Consider the following 22699-nt stretch of genomic DNA (forward strand, 5'->3'; position numbering starts at 1 on the left):
GAAAGCAACAATCGGCAATTAACGAAGAGATGTCACAGCAGCTGAGGTTTCATAACAGGTTAACTGATAACTCAACTTCAGTGTCCATGTTCGGTGGGCGACGAAAAAATCCGACCGCGCGTGCACGCCACCAGCAGCCCTGGCCTGACCCCGCGCCACAGAGACTTCCTCGCTGCTCTGTCCCAACCGACTGACTTCAGACAGCGTTACAATAACTGGTCAGTCAAAACCACACGGTTCCGCGGAAACACTTCCACAAAGAACTCGATCGATACTAAAACCAGTCACTGATGAACAACAAGGACAAATCATGAGTCGACACTCGCAGAAGCGGTTGGCGCCCAAATACAAGTTGTCCGATGAGACGACCAACCGAGGTCGTCCCCACTCAAGTCATCTGTGTCGGCAACTATCTGGCGAGTCATGGTTGTCCAGAGCACACTGCTCCTCACTCCAGACACATGACGACCCGGAAATACTAGCGGTCGTCCCAAAGATAGTACGACAGTTGGTTCAAATGGCTCTGAGCACTATGGGACTCAACTGCTGAGGTCATTAGTCCCCTAGAACTTAGAACTAGTTAAACCTAACTAACCTAAGGACATCACACACATCCATGCCCGAGGCAGGATTCGAACCTGCGACCGTAGCGGTCACGCGGTTCCAGACTGAAGCGCCTAGCACCACACCGGCCGGCAGTATGACAGTGCTCTTATCGATAAGCGCTACTGCTGCCACTCACAGGCAGGCAAGCCAGCAACTTTGTGACGCCAGTAAATAGAATAAGAAACGGGACGGCAGTACCGCAGAAACAAGATGTCAAGCAATAAATGGCACGAACACGAGCCACGCACGGCTCAAGACGCACTGCACCGCCGATCATCCAGCAGCTGGATGGATGGAACGCCCTACTACAAAAACTCCTTGCCAGCCTTGTGCTCATCATGGAATCATTATGCAGAGCATACATTGCTGTCCTTGGTGATTACACCCTTAAAAATCATGTCCAGGGGACCATCATAAATCGCGGTGACTTCACTTTAATTATTGTTGTCGTCGTATAAAAGTGTCATTTCCGTTCATCTCATTGTGTATTTGGTTCATACATCCTCTGTACAACGCACACCAGTGGGTATTCGAGGTGATTCAGCTGCTTCTACCGATGTCGTTTTATGCAACCCGCTATGTTATTTCTGGTCTTCAACAACCACGTGCGAGATTTTCATATGTTCTCATTTGATACACACAAACTATTAGTTCTACAGAAAAACTCGGAAGGGCCGTTTTGTAGGAAATTTAATGTACTTCAATTACCTACTGGGATATATTTTCGCTTGAGGCCGTAGTTTTCGAGTTATCCAAGAAAGCTGCACAGATGTGACCGTCAAACGCAGCCCCCACCGGATTTCTCGTATGTTGCTCGTAGCACTCCTTGCTAACAATGTACAAAAACTTGCGACTGTACGAATTATTTCCCATACTCGATTTTTTTTTCATTGGCCTTGTCACGCCACCGGCGTAGTCGAGCACATACAAATTGAAAAATTTTACGAAACTCTTTTGTGAATTTTAACAGCATAAAATAATTACATCGTTGTATTCGTCAGGCCTACGAAACTACTGTGCTCGTAAGGGTGTAAGTTTGGATAGATCTGTCAACGTATTTAGTTTTAGTGCCGTTTACAAAAGCCGTTTATCTTTCATTACCCTCACGAGGACGTTCCAATGAGTAATATTAACGAAGTAATCGCCTATGCTAATGGCATAATAGCCCACTCAATGAAGACCAGAAAAGGTCGAATATCTTTCGTGTAGTTGGAAATTTTTGTACAGTGGTAGGAGCGACTTCCACGAACATCACAACAAAAATCCTGACTGGTGAGGGATGATTGTGGGGGCGGAGGTGCATCTGAAGGTCCCTTTTGTACGTTCTTCTTGAATAATCCGAAAACTGTGGCCTCGAGCGAAAAGGTCCTCATAATTTTTTCCATAGGAGGCATAGCATGCGAGAGAATACGAAGGTCACGCTCAGATTTTTAAGGGCAGATATAACATTGCGGGATGCATAAGACGACGTCGGTAGCGGCAGCTGACTTCCCCTTTATATAACTAGTGTGTGTGTTTTATGCGAAAATTTGTAGAACTCATTGAGTGTCTAGGAGCTGCTTAGCTGCAATTCGTTACGTGCACAGAATTGACGTCATTCGCCAAAATCAGCATTACTTGTTAGCTGTACGAATATAATTAACTTCGCAGTAATAGTGTTTCACCTACAATAATAGCCAGCTGGTCTACTTCATGGCTGATAGGTCGCAGTTGCAGGTTTCCTGCATAACGGCTTCCAGGGGCAATAAACAGTTGATTTTCAGTACATCATATTATTACTGACCGAATTTATAAATTTAAATTTTGCTTAAACCTACCTTTAAGAGATAAGATTGTATCTTGTAAGTTTAACACTGTAAGACAAGTATTGCAGTTAGAAACTGTGCGCAAATACCAGGACTATTCATCCAGTTTTTGAGAATGAGAGGACTTAGTGACTTGCAACAAATTTAATACACAATTTCAAACCTTTACGAAACTCTGTCTAGCTGTCAAGCCCACTAAACGGGTCCCATCCACATATACCACTGGATGTTTGTGCGACACATCGTTCAGGAGATATGACGTCATAACAAAACGAAAAATCCATGGTTCGCACGTGCCAATACAAGTTTGTTGATGGTGAAATGCGGAAGTTGTAACTGAAAAGTACCGCCTCCGATTTTTTAATGTGAAAACTCTTATAGTTTTTTTTAAATAGAACAAACATTATTAACAGTCTACATCTTCATTCTTCATGTCTACACACTCGCAATCCTCTGCCGCTGGAGGGCACCGAATTGTAGCGTGTGACGTAACTATGGCGGTGCGTGACGGACAACGTGCTGTAATAGAGTTTTAATAGCAAAGGAGTTCCTCTACACGTGGACAACCGGCGCTGCGACAACTACCGCACGCCTTGGATACAGTGCCATAGATTATCTTCCATACGGTCACGACTGATCCCCATCCAGTTTACACTGTTTCCAAAAGTTAAAGAACATCGCCGAGAACTTCACTCCGCTTGCAAGCGGAGGTGACACCGTGTCGCAGTCAAACAATCCACACTGTCAGTATGAAAAGAAACTGGTCTCTCGTTGACAGAAACGTGTCCGTCGCCAGGGTGGCTGTATTCAGAAGTAAAAACATATACATGAAGAATAAAGATGTAGAATGTTAAAAGCGCTGGGATAGCTCATAAATTCTGATACGCTACATACCTTTGTAGTTACTTGATTTCATGCTCATGATAGATATAAATGTCAAAAATTCAACGTTTTGAAAGCTTTTAAAAAAGCTCTGTAGTACTTACATTCGAAGATTTTAAAACATTAATTTACGCTAAACTGATGAACGTAAGTTTTCTGGTTACTACATTCTGCATGTTCTTCCCCTAACAAAATAACAGTTTATAACGGCTCTTCTTCTTCTTGGTGATTTGGTTTGATTTGTACTTGGCCTCTGCGACAGTCGGTAGAGTGTTGAGATCGTTATCAAGTTACGAAGACGACGTTACACAAAATAACAGTGCTGAACCGAAATGTCGACGTGCATGAGATATTTACTTCACCAAGAATCGTAATTAATCGTTCGTAATCGATGTTTAACTGATTAATGATAAAACCAATACAGTCACATTCACAACAAATTCCCTACAAGCTGGTCGTAATTTCAAGTATCTAAGAAATCGTAACAGTCGGCTTGTTATTTGAGTCGAAGATTCTACACGAGCGCCGAGCGCTACAGTCAAATATTATCGCTGCGCGTAATTATTACTCGAGAGTTTCATGTCAATAATTTGATAGAATTTTAAATCACAAATGCACGACTTGGCACGAGAGTGTGTTTTATTGCACAATATCACTCACTTCCTAACCGAGCCTTGAGAAGAAAACTTTCCCGGGTGTTGGCGGGATTTAAATTATATGCTTCGGACCTATCATTGAAGTTCCATAAACTACTGGCTATTATGAATGAAAATTGTCTATCAGTGGTCGTTGCCTAAATCACTGTCTAAGTAATGTTTGGTTCAATTATCTAGTTAAAAGTTCACTTTATTCTAGTAGGTAAAAGTCCTCCGTTCGAATTCTAATGCAGTGATATTTGAAGTCAGAAGATCGTATGCGTCATAAAAGATCGCAATTATTTAGTCTCAAAACCAATCTAAGCGCGCCTACATGTTCGAGCATTCAAATATATGACCTGCTTCGGCTAACTCTCGTAACGTAGTGACAATGCATTGAATTATACTTAGTCATTACTTACGATTCCCAAATAGTACTCACACGGAGTATTCTTTGGGGTCGTTGGTTCTACCTTGCGAATGGTAATTTTGCGATTTATTATGATTTTAATTTTACTGAAATTTAATCTTTCTTTCGTAGACTGCTAAATTGTCAAGTCTTCGATTCCTGATTTAATTACTTGTTACTGTCCTAATAATAGTGATAAATGGATCTTCGTTCGCTTATTCACTTTTCTGGGAATTTGGGACTTGGGGGAAATCTTTGGGGTATTGGGAGCTAATTTTTGATTTTTATTTCTCGTCTGAGGAAGTGGCATTACAAGGTGACCATCGTAAAAATATGGAGTTGAAAGACAAGTCCCGCATTGAGCGCTGCAGAATTCGTCAAAAGCGTCTTCGTATTACGTGGACTGAAATCTTCCTGCAGACGATGGTAAACATCCCCAAGTCCGACAGCGCTCACGGACCGGAGTTGACGCACAGGATCACCGGCCATTGTAAACACGCCGCGTACACGAAGCGCCACGACCATCAGCTACAGAGCAGGAAACAGCCGGGGTCCTCGGTGGTCTAGTGGTAAGGGGTCTGGAACGTTCCAGCGCCTCGGCTGGGGCTATTCGCCCCAGCCGGGCCGGGGTTCAATCCCCGGCCGGCGCTGGAATTTTCAGACTTCCGAACCCTGGCCTCCACCTCTGCCCTGGCATGTGGTGCATGCCGGGAACCCCCGTGGGGTCCGTGCTTCGGATCCCACGTGGAGCCTACCCACAAACTACAAACCTCATCTGATTATGCTGTAGCCAATCGTGTACCTAGTTTTATTTTTCATTTTTTTTACGTCCTTAACACTTACCATCCTTATCCGATCCAATTATTGTATTTTAGTTAATTTATGCCATTTTTCAAATACCCTCTTAACAATATTATGCAAAAACGAAGATCTTAAGTGTATTGTTTGAGGAACGCTAACGGCAGTGACTCAAAAGCATACAGATTGCATTTCATGTTGTCAAACTTGGTTTTTCTGACTATTATTACTATTATTTTGTAGAATGCCTGCTCAGTTTCTGATACTCCGGAAGTAATAACGGCAACACACTATGAGGAGAATATATATATATATATATATATATATATATATATATATATATATATATATATATATATATATATATATATATATAGGATGAATTTAAATTTAATCAATCTGAGTGTTGATTCTTGGCACCGTGACTTGCGGAGCATCAAATACGACACAGTTGCTGCATTTTTTTTAAAATAACGAGATCCAACTGTATCAAATTATTGCATATAATGGAATCTGTGCGCTGTTCTGTCACTGCTCATAACTTTAACTACAAAGAATGAACCATAATATCGAAGATCTTTTTTTCATACACTGTTGTTAACAGGGTACCTGAAAATCACGTAATAGTGCACAAATTAACTAAAATACAATAATAGAAGACGGCACGAAGCCAGGTAAGGATGGGGGAAAAAGAACTTTCGACCTTCGCTGAAAAATTTCCGAAGATACGTATGGGTGTGTCCAGTAGCTATCAGAAACGTTGAAAATCGATTTAGGATAGGTGTATTACTAATATGCAAGCCTGTCACACTAAGAAAAATGCGCTGAAAATACTGTTTTTTTGTTTTTTTTTTTGCTGTTGTGGGAGAGAAGCAATCTCATAGCTGCGTAGGAAAAACTAAACGAATGCTGTCAGGTCTTGTTGGAACAGCGCAGAACAAGCCTGTACTGAGCCAACGACGCTGACGTATTCGTATGGTATCATTATTGTGTTTTCCTTAATCGTTGTGCCAATACAGATATATTAAGGTTGACCACATGGGTTTCTTTGTTTTACTGATCTGTTTAATGCCACAACTCTATTTTACTAGCGTAAAAGCGTAGATAAAATTATATTATTAATTAATATATTGCGAATAACGACTGTATGAATATCATAAATTATCATTTACTTGTAAATCCAAGTCGTTATAGACAGTTCATATTAGTACACTGTCAGAACAGAATGACTTTGTTGTGTGTAATAACTGCATATTATAATACAAAATATTGCAACTGCGGAACACAGCAATAATGATTCAGTTTGTATCGTAACTTGCTGCTATCGTTATAGGGGGCGAAGTTAACACCAACAATTGCAAATGTATGTTGTTCAACTGTCGCAGCTGTGATGCAGATCACCTGTTCGCCACTAGATGTCTCTACTGGCAGAGACGAGAAGCCTGTCTTCCACTCGCCCGTCTGTTGTATACGGCTTCGCTGCTAGAGGTCTCTACCTGTTCTTGCGAACTCTATGATAGTTTTGAGTATACCTATTGATGGATTTCCCTTCTTATCTTCTAGACATTTAATGCAACAGTCATAAGCAGGAACCTTTGGTGGAGTATGCTGTCACAGACAACAGACTAATCTTTCTGTACGGGAACTAATTTTATCCAAATTTTTACGAAACACCACTCGTTTTTCCACATTTTTTTCTTTCTTTTACAATATAGGATCAACCACACACAATGCAAAAGCATTAATTTGAGACACGTCAAAGTTATTTGCTTTTAAAACTATGTGCACACAAGTTAATTCGAACTGGCTATGAATGAAACACTTTGCCTGAACATAACGATTAGGAAACCCGTCGAAATGTTGCCGCCATTAATTGGCTGGTAGCCCCAGAAAAGTTCGTCATACGGCCATTTATGTGAAATATTTTGATATTCGTAAACTCACCCATTAAAACCTATATGGGAGTTACTGTTCACCTAGAATCACGGAATTTGGCAAGAAGCACGGTGCCAAAGTACAAGCAAAGGAAAAAAAAACTACGAAAATTGGTAATTTGTAATTGTATCATACGAAAAAAGGTACTGGGGGGGGGGGGTGCTTGTTATCCGACTTTCTGTCCATCCGTCTGTTAAGATCCCCTTTTTTATCATGAACGGATACACGTATCAAATTTAAAGTTATCAGCTACTAAAATTTATGGTTCCTTGGCGGTACTGCTATGGCAATGCAACCAAAAGATAGGCCATTTGTCACATATTTTGTTATGATGTCATTATCGATAACAGACAAAAATCATCGAAATTCTCAATTCGTGTGATGGATGAGCTATCTACACTACAGGCCATTACAATTGCTACACCACGACGATGACGTGCTACGGACGCGAAATTTAACCGACAGGGAGAATATGCTGCGATATGCAAATGATTAGCTTTTCATAGCATTCACACAAGGTTGGCGACACCTACAACGTGCTGACATCAGGAATGTTCCCAACCGATTTCTCATAGACAGCAGATGACCGGCGTTGCCTCGTGAAACGTTGTGACGCTTCGTGTAAGGAGGAGAAATGCGTACCATCACGTTTCCGACTTTGATAAAGGTCGGATTGTAGCCTATCGCTAATGCGTTTTATCGTATCGCGACATTGCTGCTCGCGTTGGTCGAGATCCAATGACTGTTAGCAGAATATGGAATCGGTGGGTTCAGGAGGGTAATACGGAACGCCGTGCTGGATCCCAACGGCCTCGTATCACTAGCAGTCGAGATGACAGGCATCTTATCCGCGTGGCTGTAACGGATCGTGCAGCCACGTCTGGATCCCTGAATCAATAGTTGGGGACGGTTGCAAGACAACAACCATCTGCACGAACAGTTCGACGACGTTTGCAGCATAGTGGACTATCAGCTCGGAGACCATGGCTGCCGTTACCCTGACGCTTCATCACAGACTTGTACTCAACGACGAACCTGGGTGCACGAATGGAAAAAGTCCTTTTTTCGGATGAATCCAGATTCTGTTTACAGCATCATGAAGGTCGCATCCGTGTTTGGCGACATCGCGGTGAACGCACATTGGAAGCGTGTATTTGTCATCGCCGTACTGGCGTATCACAAGGCGTGATGGTACGGGGTGCCATTGATTACACGCCTCGGGCACCTCTTGGTTGCATTGACGGCACTTTGAACAGTGGACGTTACATTTCAGATGTGTTACGACCCGTGGCTCTACCCTTCATTCGATCCCTGCGAAACACTACATTTCAGCAAGATAATGCACGACCGCATGTTGCTGGTCCTGTACGGGCCTTTCTGGATACAGAAAATGTTCGACTGCTGCCCTGGCCAGCACATTCTCTAGATGTCTCACCAATTGAAAACGTCTGGTCAATGGTGGCCGAGCAACTGCCTCGTCACAATACGCCAGTCACTACTCTTGATGAACTGTGGTATCGTGTTGAAGCTGCATGGGCAGCTGTACCTGTACACGCCATCCAAGCTCTGTTTGACTAAATGCCCAGGCGTATCAAGGCCGTTTTACGGCCAGAGGTGGTTGTTCTGGGTACTGATTTCTCGGGAATTATGGACCCAAATTGCGTGAAAAAGTTCTAGTATAATATATTTGTCCAATGAATACCCGTTTATCATCTGTATTTCTTCTTGTATCAATTTTAATGGCCAGTAGTGTATATACATAAATTTGAATGGAACCGTCGGTGCGCAAGTACTACTCACACTTCACCAGATGTGTTTACAGACAATTCTGTTTAAACCGAACTGGCTTCCAGTTACAGTATTTATGTCTGGTTACACAGCCGCTGCAAATTCCTTAAGAAAAATGAATTTATATATGTAGGAAGTAAATTTCGAAATTAAGTTCAGTTCATTATTAGAAATTAGCTAATTTCTACTCCTTGAACATTATCAAGGCCACACAATGATACGGAATACGGCTAAATCCGTTGACATGTATCGCATCTGATTTTAAGACGTTGATCGTGCCTTTTGTGTCTTCGTATCAGTAGTTGTGTTAACATATTTTAATGTGTTATTTTAAAGGAGCAAACCGCGTGTAATTGTTCAACATTTTCTTTTTACACATAGACTTCACGTCTGTGACAGTTGTGCCAATCAGTTCTATATATACACTCCTGGAAATTGAAATAAGAACACCGTGAATTCATTGTCCCAGGAAGGGGAAACTTTATTGACACATTCCTGGGGTCAGATACATCACATGATCACACTGACAGAACCACAGGCACATAGACACAGGCAACAGAGCATGCACAATGTCGGCACTAGTACAGTGTATATCCACCTTTCGCAGCAATGCAGGCTGCTATTCTCCCATGGAGACGATCGTAGAGATGCTGGATGTAGTCCTGTGGAACGGCTTGCCATGCCATTTCCACCTGGCGCCTCAGTTGGACCAGCGTTCGTGCTGGACGTGCAGACCGCGTGAGACGACGCTTCATCCAGTCCCAAACATGCTCAATGGGGGACAGATCCGGAGATCTTGCTGGCCAGGGTAGTTGACTTACACCTTCTAGAGCACGTTGGGTGGCACGGGATACATGCGGACGTGCATTGTCCTGTTGGAACAGCAAGTTCCCTTGCCGGACTAGGAATGGTAGAACGATGGGTTCGATGACGGTTTGGATGTACCGTGCACTATTCAGTGTCCCCTCGACGATCACCAGTGGTGTACGGCCAGTGTAGGAGATCGCTCCCCACACCATGATGCCGGGTGTTGGCCCTGTGTGCCTCGGTCGTATGCAGTCCTGATTGTGGCGCTCACCTGCACGGCGCCAAACACGCATACGACCATCATTGGCACCAAGGCAGAAGCGACTCTCATCGCTGAAGACGACACGTCTCCATTCGTCCCTCCATTCACGCCTGTCGCGACACCACTGGAGGCGGGCTGCACGATGTTGGGGCGTGAGCGGAAGACGGCCTAACGGTGTGCGGGACCGTAGCCCAGCTTCATGGAGACGGTTGCGAATGGTCCTCGCCGATACCCCAGGAGCAACAGTGTCCCTAATTTGCTGGGAAGTGGCGGTGCGGTCCCCTACGGCACTGCGTAGGATCCTACGGTCTTGGCGTGCATCCGTGCGTCGCTGCGGTCCGGTCCCAGGTCAACGGGCACGTGCACCTTCCGCCGACCACTGGCGACAACATCGATGTACTGGAGACCTCACGCCCCACGTGTTGAGCAATTCGGAGGTACGTCCACCCGGCCTCCCGCATGCCCACTATACGCCCTCGCTCAAAGTCCGTCAACTGCACATACGGTTCACGTCCACGCTGTCACGGCATGCTACCAGTGTTAAAGACTGCGATGGAGCTCCGTATGCCACGGCAAACTGGCTGACACTGACGGCGGCGGTGCACAAATGCTGCGCAGCTAGCGCCATTCGACGGCCAACACCGCGGTTCCTGGTGTGTCCGCTGTGCCGTGCGTGTGATCATTGCTTGTACAGCCCTCTCGCAGTGTCCGGAGCAAGTATGGTGGGTCTGACACACCGGTGTCAATGTGTTCTTTTTTCCATTTCCAGGAGTGTAGAAGGAAATGTCTTGATTCACTAACATTACCCAGTTCAAACTGCTAAGGATACAAACTTGAAATTTGGAGACGGTCCTTGTCCACATACTTGCAGCTAAATTCGCTTTTATAGAATTAACTGTATAACAATAATTCACATGCCTATCTGTTCCCTAATATTCTATTCAAGTTGTTGTGGATGTGACGCCATTAATCTGGAATTGTATTGAATATAATATTGTGTGTCTGAAAGGAAAAGAAGTAGTAATGATCATACTAATGAAAAACGAGAAGTAAATTGGTTCGTTATTAGCCAATGATTGATAAGCAAGAAGGAAATATGCAAAGACATTCACTAAAATACGGTCGAACCTAAAATTCATTAGGCGCGTTCAGTTCTGCTGATATTAGCCGCCCAGGATAAGTAAATTATAACATTTATCACCATAGACATCGCTCAGCGAGAAATTGTGGTGAACATTATTAAAAAGGGGGTATCTGAAGTATATCTAGCAGTCATAGCGTACGTATTAAGTAATTACTATCTAGTAGCGTCCATTTTTTGTGGTGTTTCATTTAGAGGGTGTGATCATAGCGAAAGTAGAATTTTTGTTTTATTACTCTTTCGTGTAATCAACAAGTTCAAAAAGTAGCGAAACGCTACTTGCTAATCTTATACTGTACGAATCATTTAAGACGCGATTTTTTGAAATTCCACCCATACAGACAAATCGCGGATAGCATGTTTTTTTATATAATATGTCGCTGTTAAGGCAATTTTGATGCTAGAACTACGAAAATTGGTACTTGGTTTAACGGACATAAAAAACCATGTGTTAATCATCTTTGAAAATTCACCCACTAACAGGGTGAAATGGCAGGTAAAAGTTTTTTAAAGTATTAATTGAAGAACTACTGAAGCATTAAAATTAACTTGAAAATTCGTGCCGAACTGTGGTCTCCTGCTTACTAGGCAGACACTGTGACCACTATACCATCCAGACGCAGTAACCATCCCAACAGCATGGACTACCCTAGCACGCCCCTCGTCAGATTTGGCCCTAATGCCCGAAAGAAGAGGCATCACTAGAAAAGTTTTGAAGGTGTCTATCAATTAAACGAAAGAAAGCTACGAGGGTCACTCGAAAAGAAATGCACACTATTTTCTTTAAAATCCATCTTTTACTCTACATGTTTGGAAAGTTTTACAGTGTGTAGATACATCCTTTAGGAACAACATTTTTATTTCTTCACATAATTTCCATCCCTCTCAACTGCCTTACGCCACCTTGGAACCAGCGCCTGTATACCCGCACGGTAAAATTCTGGACCAACCTGTTGGAGCCACTGTTTGGCAACGTGCACAAGGGAGTCATCATCTTCAAACCTTGTCCCACGAAGAGTGTCTTCAGTTTCCTAAAGAGACGATAGTCACATAGAGCCAGGTCAGGACTGTAAGGCAGAAGGTGTGGTTTTGAATTTTTTTCTTGGGTGAATTCGCATGATGCAGCTCCATTGATTGCCTCTTCATCCTCATACACCCTTTTCAACCTCTTGTGGATGTTTCCCACTGTCTCGTTTTCACAGCACAGGAATTCTATGACAGCACGTTGCTTCTGACGAACGTCAAGTCTAGCAGCCATCTTGAAGACATGCTGTCATGGCGCCACTCACGGGAACAGGTTGAAATAAGTTTGAAAACAAACGGGAAGGATGTATCCACACACTGTACAACTTGCACACATGCAGAATGAAAACTGTATTTCTACAAAAATAGTGTGCATTTCATTTGGAGTGACCCTCGTATTAAACAATCACACGACAAATAGGCTTCGAATTACATAGGAAAATAAACGTACCTTCAATTCATTAATCTTTCATTAGGCCAATTTTCATAAAATTATTTTGGTTGTAATTACTCCGCAAACTAGTCATTACTGATGTCATAATACTAAGGGCGTTCAATAAGTAACACAACACTTTTTGTCAGGGTCTTTAGGTTGAAAAACTGCACCGTTTGTTGTGGGACATCGTAGTATATTTCTGCATCATTACTTCTAATGGATGACGGCGCTACTCGTAGCTTCCACAATAGCGCCTCTAACGGATTTGCGTTCCAAGCATTGAGTTTCTTTTGGCGGAGCATCGCAGATATTGATAATTTCGCGGTCCAACTGGCCGCCATCTTCAGAAGAGAGTGCTGGTACACGATCTCGTCGGAACTGACTTCTCAGTGTTTTTTTTTTTTTTTTTCCTTTATTGTATTTCAATTCCCCATCGGGGCGGGCTGGCAGCAGCATAGGCGCTGCTCTTCAGCCGAAAGACATAGAACAAAACAACAGAAGACAGTTAAAACTTCTCAGTGGAAGCGGCGGCCCCTATATAGGCCGCAGAAGGCCCACGACGCGTGCGCGAGAAGGTGCCGTAACTGCCCGCTAGCGCAAGTAAACATACCGCGCCGCCAGTGGTGGAAACAGGCGAAATCGAGATATCGCTGTCAAAAATTATTCCGACGATCGAAACACAGACTTGTTTTTTAATGTCTGATAACACCGGGTTCCAAGTATTACTTAAAAGATAACCCTTGTCTCATTAATAAGATTATTAGATAAACGAATCTCAATGGATTCCTTTAAAACACAGTCCCAATAGCGAGATGCAGTGTTAAGATGACGTTATGAACCGGCTGTACAACCGAGAAGAATATTATCAATTATTACGCCGGGAAAGCCTTCGCAATCACATCACAGATATTCATAAGCACTTGCGGAATGTGCACGTAGACCTGGCAGTGAACGAAAGGACAATGACTCGTAATGCCAGGTGTCTGTCGTCATTGCAACAAGGTCACTTAAACCTATGGGACGTAACATCTGAGGTCATCAGTTCCCTAGAACTTAGGTTTAAGTAGTTCTAAGTACAACACACATCCATGGCCAAGGCAGGATTCGAACCAGCGATCGAGCGGTTCCAGCGCCAAGAATAGCTCGGCCACTACAGCCGGCAACTGACACACTGTTTCAAGCTGATAGCCCCCTCCCCATAAAAAAAGTTTATCGCTTTTTCAATTTTCGCTGTAAAACGGCAGCATCAGGACTTACGGTTTAATTTATTATTAACTCCATTCGCAACACTTTTTGGAGACAGCCTCCACACGCAACATTGATTGTGCCACCAAAATTACATGATTGTATCACACAGTTCGGTAAGTATGACGTTTGTACATGGAAGTTAATTCTTTAAAGAATTGCGGGTGGTAATGATCAATTCACCTTCTAAGTCAGCTTGAATCAAAAAATGACAAAAGGAATATCTATGGGAAGCACATGTCAGTGACAGTTCGTCTGACGCAAAATACATAAGTTAAAATTAGTTACAGTTGATCCGAAAAACAACAAACTGTTGCCTAAAGCAAAATAAAAATGGAAATACGATTTTGTCAGATGTTAGCCTCATGACGGAGTGATGTATCTTTAATTTAAACAACCTCTATACATTCAAAATTTAAATACTGTATTTTATAACAAACTGTAAGTTTTCTGGTCACTACTTTGCACTGGTTCCTCCCTTGAGGATAGCTGATTGGCTTCAAAATCTGGGTTATCATTTGTGCCCCCGTGTTGGACGCTGTACAAGTCGGCGACCCTACACTGCCAACGATGATAAACATTCCCTAGTCTGGCAACGCCGACAGGCCGGAGTTGACGCACAGGGTCACCGGCGATTGTAAACACGCCGCGTACACGAAGCGCCACGACCATCAGCTACAGAGCAAGAAACAGCCGGGGTCCTCGGTGGTCTAGTGGTGAGGGGTCTGGAACGTTCCAGCGCCTCGGCTGGGGCTATTCGCCCCAGCCGGGCCGGGGTTCAATCCCCGGCCGGCGCTGGAATTTTCAGACTTTCGAACACTAGCCTCCACCTCTGCCCTGGCATGTGGCGCATGCCGGGAACCCCCGTGGGGTCCGTGCTTCGGATCCCACGTGGAGAACAGTAGCAAACCACACCCAATTATGCTGTAGCCAACCGTGTATCTAGTTTTATTTTTCCATTTTTTTTTTCGTCAACACCACCTATCAATCCTCATCTCACTCCATGTCACTTTGTTCTATTTTAGTTAATTTATGCTCTTTTCCATAATTAGCTAGCCTCTGGCCAGTTTTCAAATACACTCTTAACACTATCATGCAAAAAAGATCTTCATTACACCATTTGCAGCAAAAGCTTAGAGCGGTAACTGAAAAGAATACAGACTGCATTATATGTAAAAATTTTCATGCCGTAAAATCTCATTTTTCTGACCATTATGACTAAAATTTGGTACAATAACTGTGCAGTATTTGATATTCCGGAAGTAATAGCGACAGCATTCTATGACGAGAAAAATATATGTATGTATTTGTTTTTTTTTCTATGCTATTTAGAAGTTGAAAATACGGAACAAACAAGACGCTGCAATTATTTTGATAATCTGGGAGAAAAGACACCTCATACTGGTGCAGGGCGAGAGCTGTCAAGTCTTGCTTTAGTATTGTTCGAACAGTGCAGAATAATTCCATACTGACAAAGCGAACAACGCTGACGTCTTTACAATGCTTTGTGTGAACAGAGAATTTTGAATACTGGTCACGGCGTTTTGCTACTATTGCTCTTTCTTTTACTAAAGCCAGTTCACATTTATACACTGTCAGAACAGAATGATTTTGTAAACGTTTAAAATAACTGCAAATACGGTAATTGCAGAACATAACAATAATGCTTCCATCTGTTTTGTAATACTGGAAATAATGGTATAAGGGACGAAATGATCACCAGCAACAACAAATTTGTATTCTCCATTTGTTGCAGCCGTGATGCACTTAACCTCTACGCTGATAGATGTCCCTGCTGGCGCAGACTGTACATGTGACCGTCCGCTCGCCCATAGTACATGGCTTTGCTGCCAGGGGTCGCTAGGTGCGCTGGCGAGCTCTACGAGACTTTCGCGAGGTGTGTTGGTGAATTTTCCTGCTTCGCTCCTATATATTTAATCCGACACCAATTAGCAGAAAATTTTTAGCGGATTATGCTCTTGCAGATAACATACGCACCTTCTTGCACTGAAACTAATTTTTTTCCTACTCTTTACGAAACACCACAGCTTTCTGCGCTTTTACTTCTGTTTCAAATATAGGCTCAACCACACACAATGCAATAGCACTAATTTAACAAAAGTCGAAGTTATTGCCTTTAAAACTAGGATTATATGCAGACAAGCTATTTTCATTGCATTGAAAAATTCTACAAAAATCCATTCATGCAAAGTCGTCGCTATAATGTCATTTTTTGTATAATGTATATATGGATGGATGAACGTTTGTAATTAATGCTTTCCATGCAATGAATGTTTTTGGATGAAGATATATCCGATAGGACATTTAGCTAATCGGGCTGTGGAAGAATACGTGTATCGGTGTACAAAAGGTTAATTACGCGACTTTATTTCATCGAGGTAATATACAGTGTGTCCATAGTCAAAGTCCCAATTTCAAAATGCCATAGAAAGAGAAATACTACTCAGAATGACGCAGAGGGAAACGTCATGGAAAAAGGAGTAATGGAAATTTGATCGATAGATGGTGACGCTGTAAGCGTTCTCTGTTTGCATTGAGTGGTCCATCATGACTGTCTCTATGAAAGATAGCGCGCTGCTGGTAAAGCTCTTTTACAACGCTGGCTGGTTGGATTAAAAGAGGGGCAAAGGGACCACACTAGGAGGTCATCAGTCCCTTGTTCCGAATAAAACAATGCCACAAGTGTGAGAATAAAACCACAAGAATGATGAAGGGCAACAAACATGTAAATGGACAAAAGGGGACAAGAAAACGATAGAAACGGGATGAAGAGATTAATGCAACAAAGCAGATTACCATGGCTGGCTGACCATGAGAATAAAAAGGTAGAAGCCAGCCACTCTGCAACACGTTAAAACCTCCACCCTAGTGCTTCTAGAAGCACTAGGGTGGAGGACATAGAGGGACAAAGGACATGCGCTAAAACTTCGATCATATGATAAAACGTAAAACTAAATCAGCCGATGAGGCGTTGTCAGATAAAATTAGCGACGAGTCCGGTAACTCAAGATTTCGTTGCTGGGCAGTCAAAGTGGGACAGTGCACCAGAATATGGGCCACTGTCAACCGAGCGCCGCACCGACAATCAGACGGTCTTCACGGCGCAAAAGGTAACCGTGGGTCGCCCAAGCGTGGCCAACGCGGAGCCGGCAGAGGACAACTGATGCACTACGAGAGGCCCGCATGGAAGACTTCCACACATTCGTAGTCTCCTTAATGGCCGGCCGCGGTGGTCTCGCGGTTAACGCGCTCAGTCTGGAACCGCGCGACTGCTACGGTCGCAGGTTCGAATCCTGCCTCGATCATGGATGTGTGTGATGTCCTTAGGTTAGTTAGGTTTAAGTAGTTCGAAGTTCTAGGGGACTGATGACCACAGATGTTAAGTCCCATAGTGCTCAGAGCCATTTGAATCTCCTTAATGACACGCAGTTTGTTGTGTGTACTGTTATGTCATTTCGTCTCCCAAAGCCGAAAACCCCTACGGCGTAAGTCCAGGTCAGTTTCAGAGATGCCCATATCCAGAAGCGGTTTCCGCGTCGTCTCTTTGGCCAGCCTGTCTGCAAGTTCGTTTCCTGGGAGGCCGACGTGTCCTGGGGTCCAGACAACCACCACTGAACGAGGGACCAGTCCAGGGCATAGACGGACTCCTGGATGGATGCTACCAAACGATGGGGAGGGTAGCACTGGTCGATAGCTTGTAGGCTGCTCAAGGAGTCAGTACACAGAAGAAACGATTCCCTGGGTCATGAACGGATATACTGAAGTGCACGAGAGACGGCCACCAGCTCTGCAGCAAGAAACGCTGTTCAAAATGGCCACTGTGGACGTAGGCGAAGCCAACATGACCATCAGCCATCGAGCCGTCTGTGTAAACCACTTCAGAGCCCCAGAACACGTCAAGAATCGAGAGGAAGTGGCAGGGGTAACTGAGTGTTTGGGTCATGCGAAAGGTCCAGACAAATCTGTGGCATATGTAAACACCATGGAGGTGTATGCGGACGGACCTGGATGCGAGGTGGTAAAGGGAAGGACTCCAGACAGAAGGGATCGCAAGCGAACCACAATCGTTAGCCGTGACCTGGCCCGCCGATACGGAAGATGAACTGCCGTGGGTGGAAAAAGGAGACGGTAATTCAGATGCTCAGGAGAACTACGAATGTGTGCAACGTAACTGGCGAGCAGCTGTGCACGTCGGATCTGCAATGGAGGGACTCCGGCCTCCACCAGGACACTGGTCACCGGACTCGTTCTAAAGCTCCCGTCGCTAGGCGAAAGCCACAGTGGTGCAGTGGATCGAGGGCGCCGCCGAACCATAGACTCCCATAGTCAAGGTGGGATTGAACAGGGTCTCTGTAGAGCTGCAGCAGAGTAGAGCGATCTGCACCCCAGTTGGTGCTGTGCAGCGGAGGGCACAGGGTTGCTACCAGAACTTCAGCTTAAGCTGACGAAGGTGAGGTAGCTAAAATCGGGCGTCGAAAACAAGTCCTAAGGATCGATATGTTTGCACTACAGAGAGTGGATCGTCAAGAGGGTAAAGTTTTGGTTCCGGACGAACGGTACGACACGGACAGGAGTGCATGACACACGACTTAGTGGCCGAAAACTGGAAGCCGTGGGCGAGAGCCCATGACTGCGCCTTGTGGATGGATCCCTGCAGGCGCCCCTCAGCAACACCAGTACTGGCGGAGCAGTACGAAATGCAGAAGTCGTCTGCATACAGAGAGGGTGAGACGGACGGCCCTACAGCTGCTGCTAGACCGTTAATGGCCACTGAAAATATTGATACACTCAATACAGAGCCCTGTGGGACTCCATTCTCCTGGATATAGGGGGACTATGGGAAGAATGGAGTGGCACGAAATTCTGCATAAAAATCAGGAGCGGGCCTTGGAGACCCCACCTGTATAATATGGCAAAGATATGATTTCGCCATGTGGTTTCATACGTTTTGCGTGGATCAAAAAAGACGGCAACAAGGTGTTGGCGTCTGGAAAAGGCTGTTCGGATGGCAGACTCGAGGGACACAAGATTATCAGTGTTAGAGCGCCCCTGGCGGAAGCCGCGCTGCCTTGGAGCCAGTAGGCCACGTGACTCCAGGACCCAACCCAACGGCCGACGCGACATACGTTCCAGCAGCTTACAAACAACAGTGGTGAGCTGTTGGGTTGATAGCTATCCACATCAAGCGGGTTTTTGCCGGGTTTGAGCACCTGAACGATATGCTCTCCCGCCATTGCAATGGAAAGACGCCATAACACCAGATCTGGTTGAAGATGACGAGGAGATGGCGCTTGTAGTCATCTGACTGTGGATCCGATCTGCCTCAGGAGTTGTGTCGGGGAAATGTTCATGTGCGCTGAGGAGCTACCACTCCATAAATGGCGTGTAGTTAACGAGAGGACTTTCCTTTCCATCCGCCGTTTGTGGGTGTGGGTGCAAATGGCTGGGGGGGGGGGGGGTATTTCTCCGACACAGAGGTTCGAGCATAGTGCTCAGCAAAGTGATCGGCAATCACGTTTGTGTCGGTACATACACGCCATTGTTGGGAACGCCAGTGACACCTGTTGGAGTCCCATACCCAAAAAGACGTCTGATCTTTGTCCAGACTTGGGAAGGTGACGTATGGCACCCAATGTCGCTGTAGAGCTCGATAATGCTCTGTAATTGCTTCAGCCACCTCCGGTGACTACCAAGGGACTGTCTTTCGCTGGGGGCATCCTAAAGAGCGAGGGATCGCGATTTCTGACGCAGAAACGATTGTGGTAGTCACCAGCTCAATCATCACATCGATGTTGCCATGGGAGGTGGGGAGTCGACGGTGACATCAGAGGTGAAAGTTTCCCAGTCCACCTCTTTTAAAGCCCAACTAGGCAGGAGTCCGTGGGTCTGACGCTAGGGCAGTGACAGGAAGATGGGGAAGTTGTCATTACCACACAGGGCGTCATGTGTTCTCCAGTGATTAGAAATCCTGGGCTGCAAATTGATAAATCAATGGCTGAGTAAATGTATGATGGCCCCAACATATAAGAGGCAGAGGTCGAACTGAGACACTAAAGTTTCGCCATCTCTGCCTCGGCCAGTAAGCACGGTGCCAGCCCACAAGGGGTTATTGGCGTTATAATCTCCCGAAAGTAGGAAAGCTAATACATTCAGGGTTACTGCACCATCTGGAGGAAGATATACATTGCAGACAGTTATTTACTGCATCATCCTTATTCTGACAGCCACAGCCTCAAGAGGGGTGTGAAGGGGCACAGGTTCACTACAGGCTGAGTTTGGGACATCAATGCAAACTCCACCTGACACACTATTATAGTCACTACAGTTCCTGTAATATCCCTTATAGCCTCAGAGGGCAGGGGTCCGTATTCCTGGGATAAGGTTTCCTGGAGGGCAATGCAGAAAGCAGGTGTAAAGCTTAACAGTTGCCATACCTCAGACAGGCGGTGGAAAAAACTACCTCAATTCCACTGGAGGATGATGTCATCGTGAGACTGGGAAGGCATGGAACATTCAATGAGGCAGTTTAAGCCTCAGGGTCACCTGCTGCCACCGACGTTTTGCCTGAGGAGTATATATCCATTGTGTTTGAGGGTCCGGCATGGTCCAGGTCCTCAGCAGGCCCCAGAATCTCCACCCCATCCTCAGATGCAGAGCTTGTAGGTAGCGGTGGTGAGGGTGCCACCACAAATTCCTGGTTCTTAGGGGGTCTTCTTTTCGTTTTCTCACTCTGCTCCTTGGGTTTCCCTGGCTGGGAGGAATTCACTGAATCAATATCCGGGACTGAGGTTGAGTGTGAAGCCCTACGACCAGCTGCTTTTGGGCTCTTCAGCTGCTGGCAGGTGTCATCTTTCCCACTAACAGAAACCTGGGAAGGGAGTGACCCAAGGGACCACATCCTAGCGAGATGAGCCCAAGAAGCCTTACGCTTCTCTGGCTCAGAAGTGTGGACTGAAATCCCCAATGGTTGGGGGGAGGGGGGGAGGCGGTGTTGCTCCTGAAGTAGGTGATGTGGGAGCAACAGGGAGGGAAGTGCCCCCTCCCCCACCGTAAAGGGGCAGGTGCAGTCTCCTAGTTCTGAGAGGCGACAGCAATATGAGGAACTGATGGGGCTAAAACTGTTCTCATAGTGGCAGCGTAAGAGAAGGACACAGCCACAAGATGTAGGCACTTAAATTTCGTCTTAGCCTCAGTGTAGGTCAGTTGGTCCAGGGTTTTATATTCTCTCTTTCTGTCAAATCCTGCAGTCTGGCGAGCAAGGTGAATGATGCTCTCCGCAGTTGGTACTGTTGGGAGGCGGGGCGCATGGAGTATTGGGATGCAATGGACGTCCACAATATCGACAGGTGGGGCTGTAAGTACAGCGGGAAGACATATAGCTGAACTTAAAGCGCAGCATCGGGGGAGGGATATATTTGACATCACAGTGGTACACCATCACTTTGACCTTCTCAGGCAATGTGTCACCGGTGGCAACCTGGTTGTCCCTCGGACTCCGATGGATGCGCTGGGAAAATGAACACCTCGCCACTCTAAATTGGTGCGCAGCTCGTCGTCAGACTGCAAAAGATGGTCCCTGTGGAATATAATACCCTGAACCATATTTACGTTCTTACGAGGCGTGATGGTAACAGAAACATCCCCCAACTTGCCACAAGCAAGTACTGCCAGTCAATGGGCAGAAGATGCTGTTTTTTTTATCAAGACTGACCCAGAGCACATTTTGGACAAGTCCTTCATCTCCCTAAACTTATGCTCTATAAAAAACTGAGGCTTCATGGACATGAAAGATTCCCCATCAATTCTCGTACATATGAGGTACTGGGGCAAATAAGCTTCATTGCCATCCTTAGCCTGGCGTTCCTCCCATGGCGTGGCCAGGGAGGGGAACGATTTGGGGTCATATTTCTTAGCTTTCAAGTTAGACTTTGCCCTCTTAGAGACTGCTGCCGGCGGACCACCAGCAAGAGATGATGTGCTACACTTCATGGTGTGTCATCTGCACTGATGCCACCCACTCCTACCATGGGCCCTCGCCACGGGCGCCACCTGCAGCAAAGGCCACCAAGCAGGATGGCCAGTACCGAGAGTCCCGATGCCCCAAGGTGACGGGCATCTACTCCTGGTCATACCCGGGGAGTTAACAGCGCAGGCATCAGCAGAGCGATCCCTGTGTGGTCAGGGGGCTGCAACCAACAGAGTACATGGCGGCTCCACCACAACAGACTCGCTGCCGTGGTGGACTGAGCGCCTAGAACCGCGAGACCACCGCAGCCGGCATTAATTGTGTGAGAGAAGCAGCTAGAAATGCGAGATAACGTATATGGCTCGATGAGAAACGTCGTTAACATAGTAATACGTTACACTCTGCTCCGAAGAAAAAAGTTCAAAGCCGGTAAAGTCATGGCGACAAATTTTTAAGACTCTGAAGGCGTTATTCTGTTTCATGTCCTCCGTCATGGTCGCCGCAAAAATGCAAATGAACTTCTCCGTGACAACGCAAACCCTCGCACGAGTCTGAGCACCCGAAAACAGCTGACAGAACCTCATTCCATTGTTCATTCTCATCCATCCTACAGCCAGGATCTCGCACCTGACTTCCGTCCGTTTGGCCAACTGGAGACTGCACTCCATGGGTTATTGATGCAGCAGGAAGTTGGCTCCGACGTCTAGTAGAGTGGTACCATGCGCGCATACAGGTGGCGTAAGGCCGTCACACTGAACGGAGATTATGTTGAAAAATTGGATTTTGTAGCCAAAAGAGGAGGCATGATATGGTGTATTGGAATCTTGAATAAAACCAACCTGCACTCAGAAAAAAACTTGTAAGTAGGCTGTTTAGGTTTTTATGTTGGTAGCGCCACGTAGTGCTCTGTATGAAAATCGCTGACTGCGCTGTGTGCTGT

The sequence above is a fragment of the Schistocerca nitens genome, chromosome 12 (assembly GCF_023898315.1).
Source record: "Schistocerca nitens isolate TAMUIC-IGC-003100 chromosome 12, iqSchNite1.1, whole genome shotgun sequence".
Taxonomy (NCBI): domain Eukaryota; kingdom Metazoa; phylum Arthropoda; class Insecta; order Orthoptera; family Acrididae; genus Schistocerca; species Schistocerca nitens.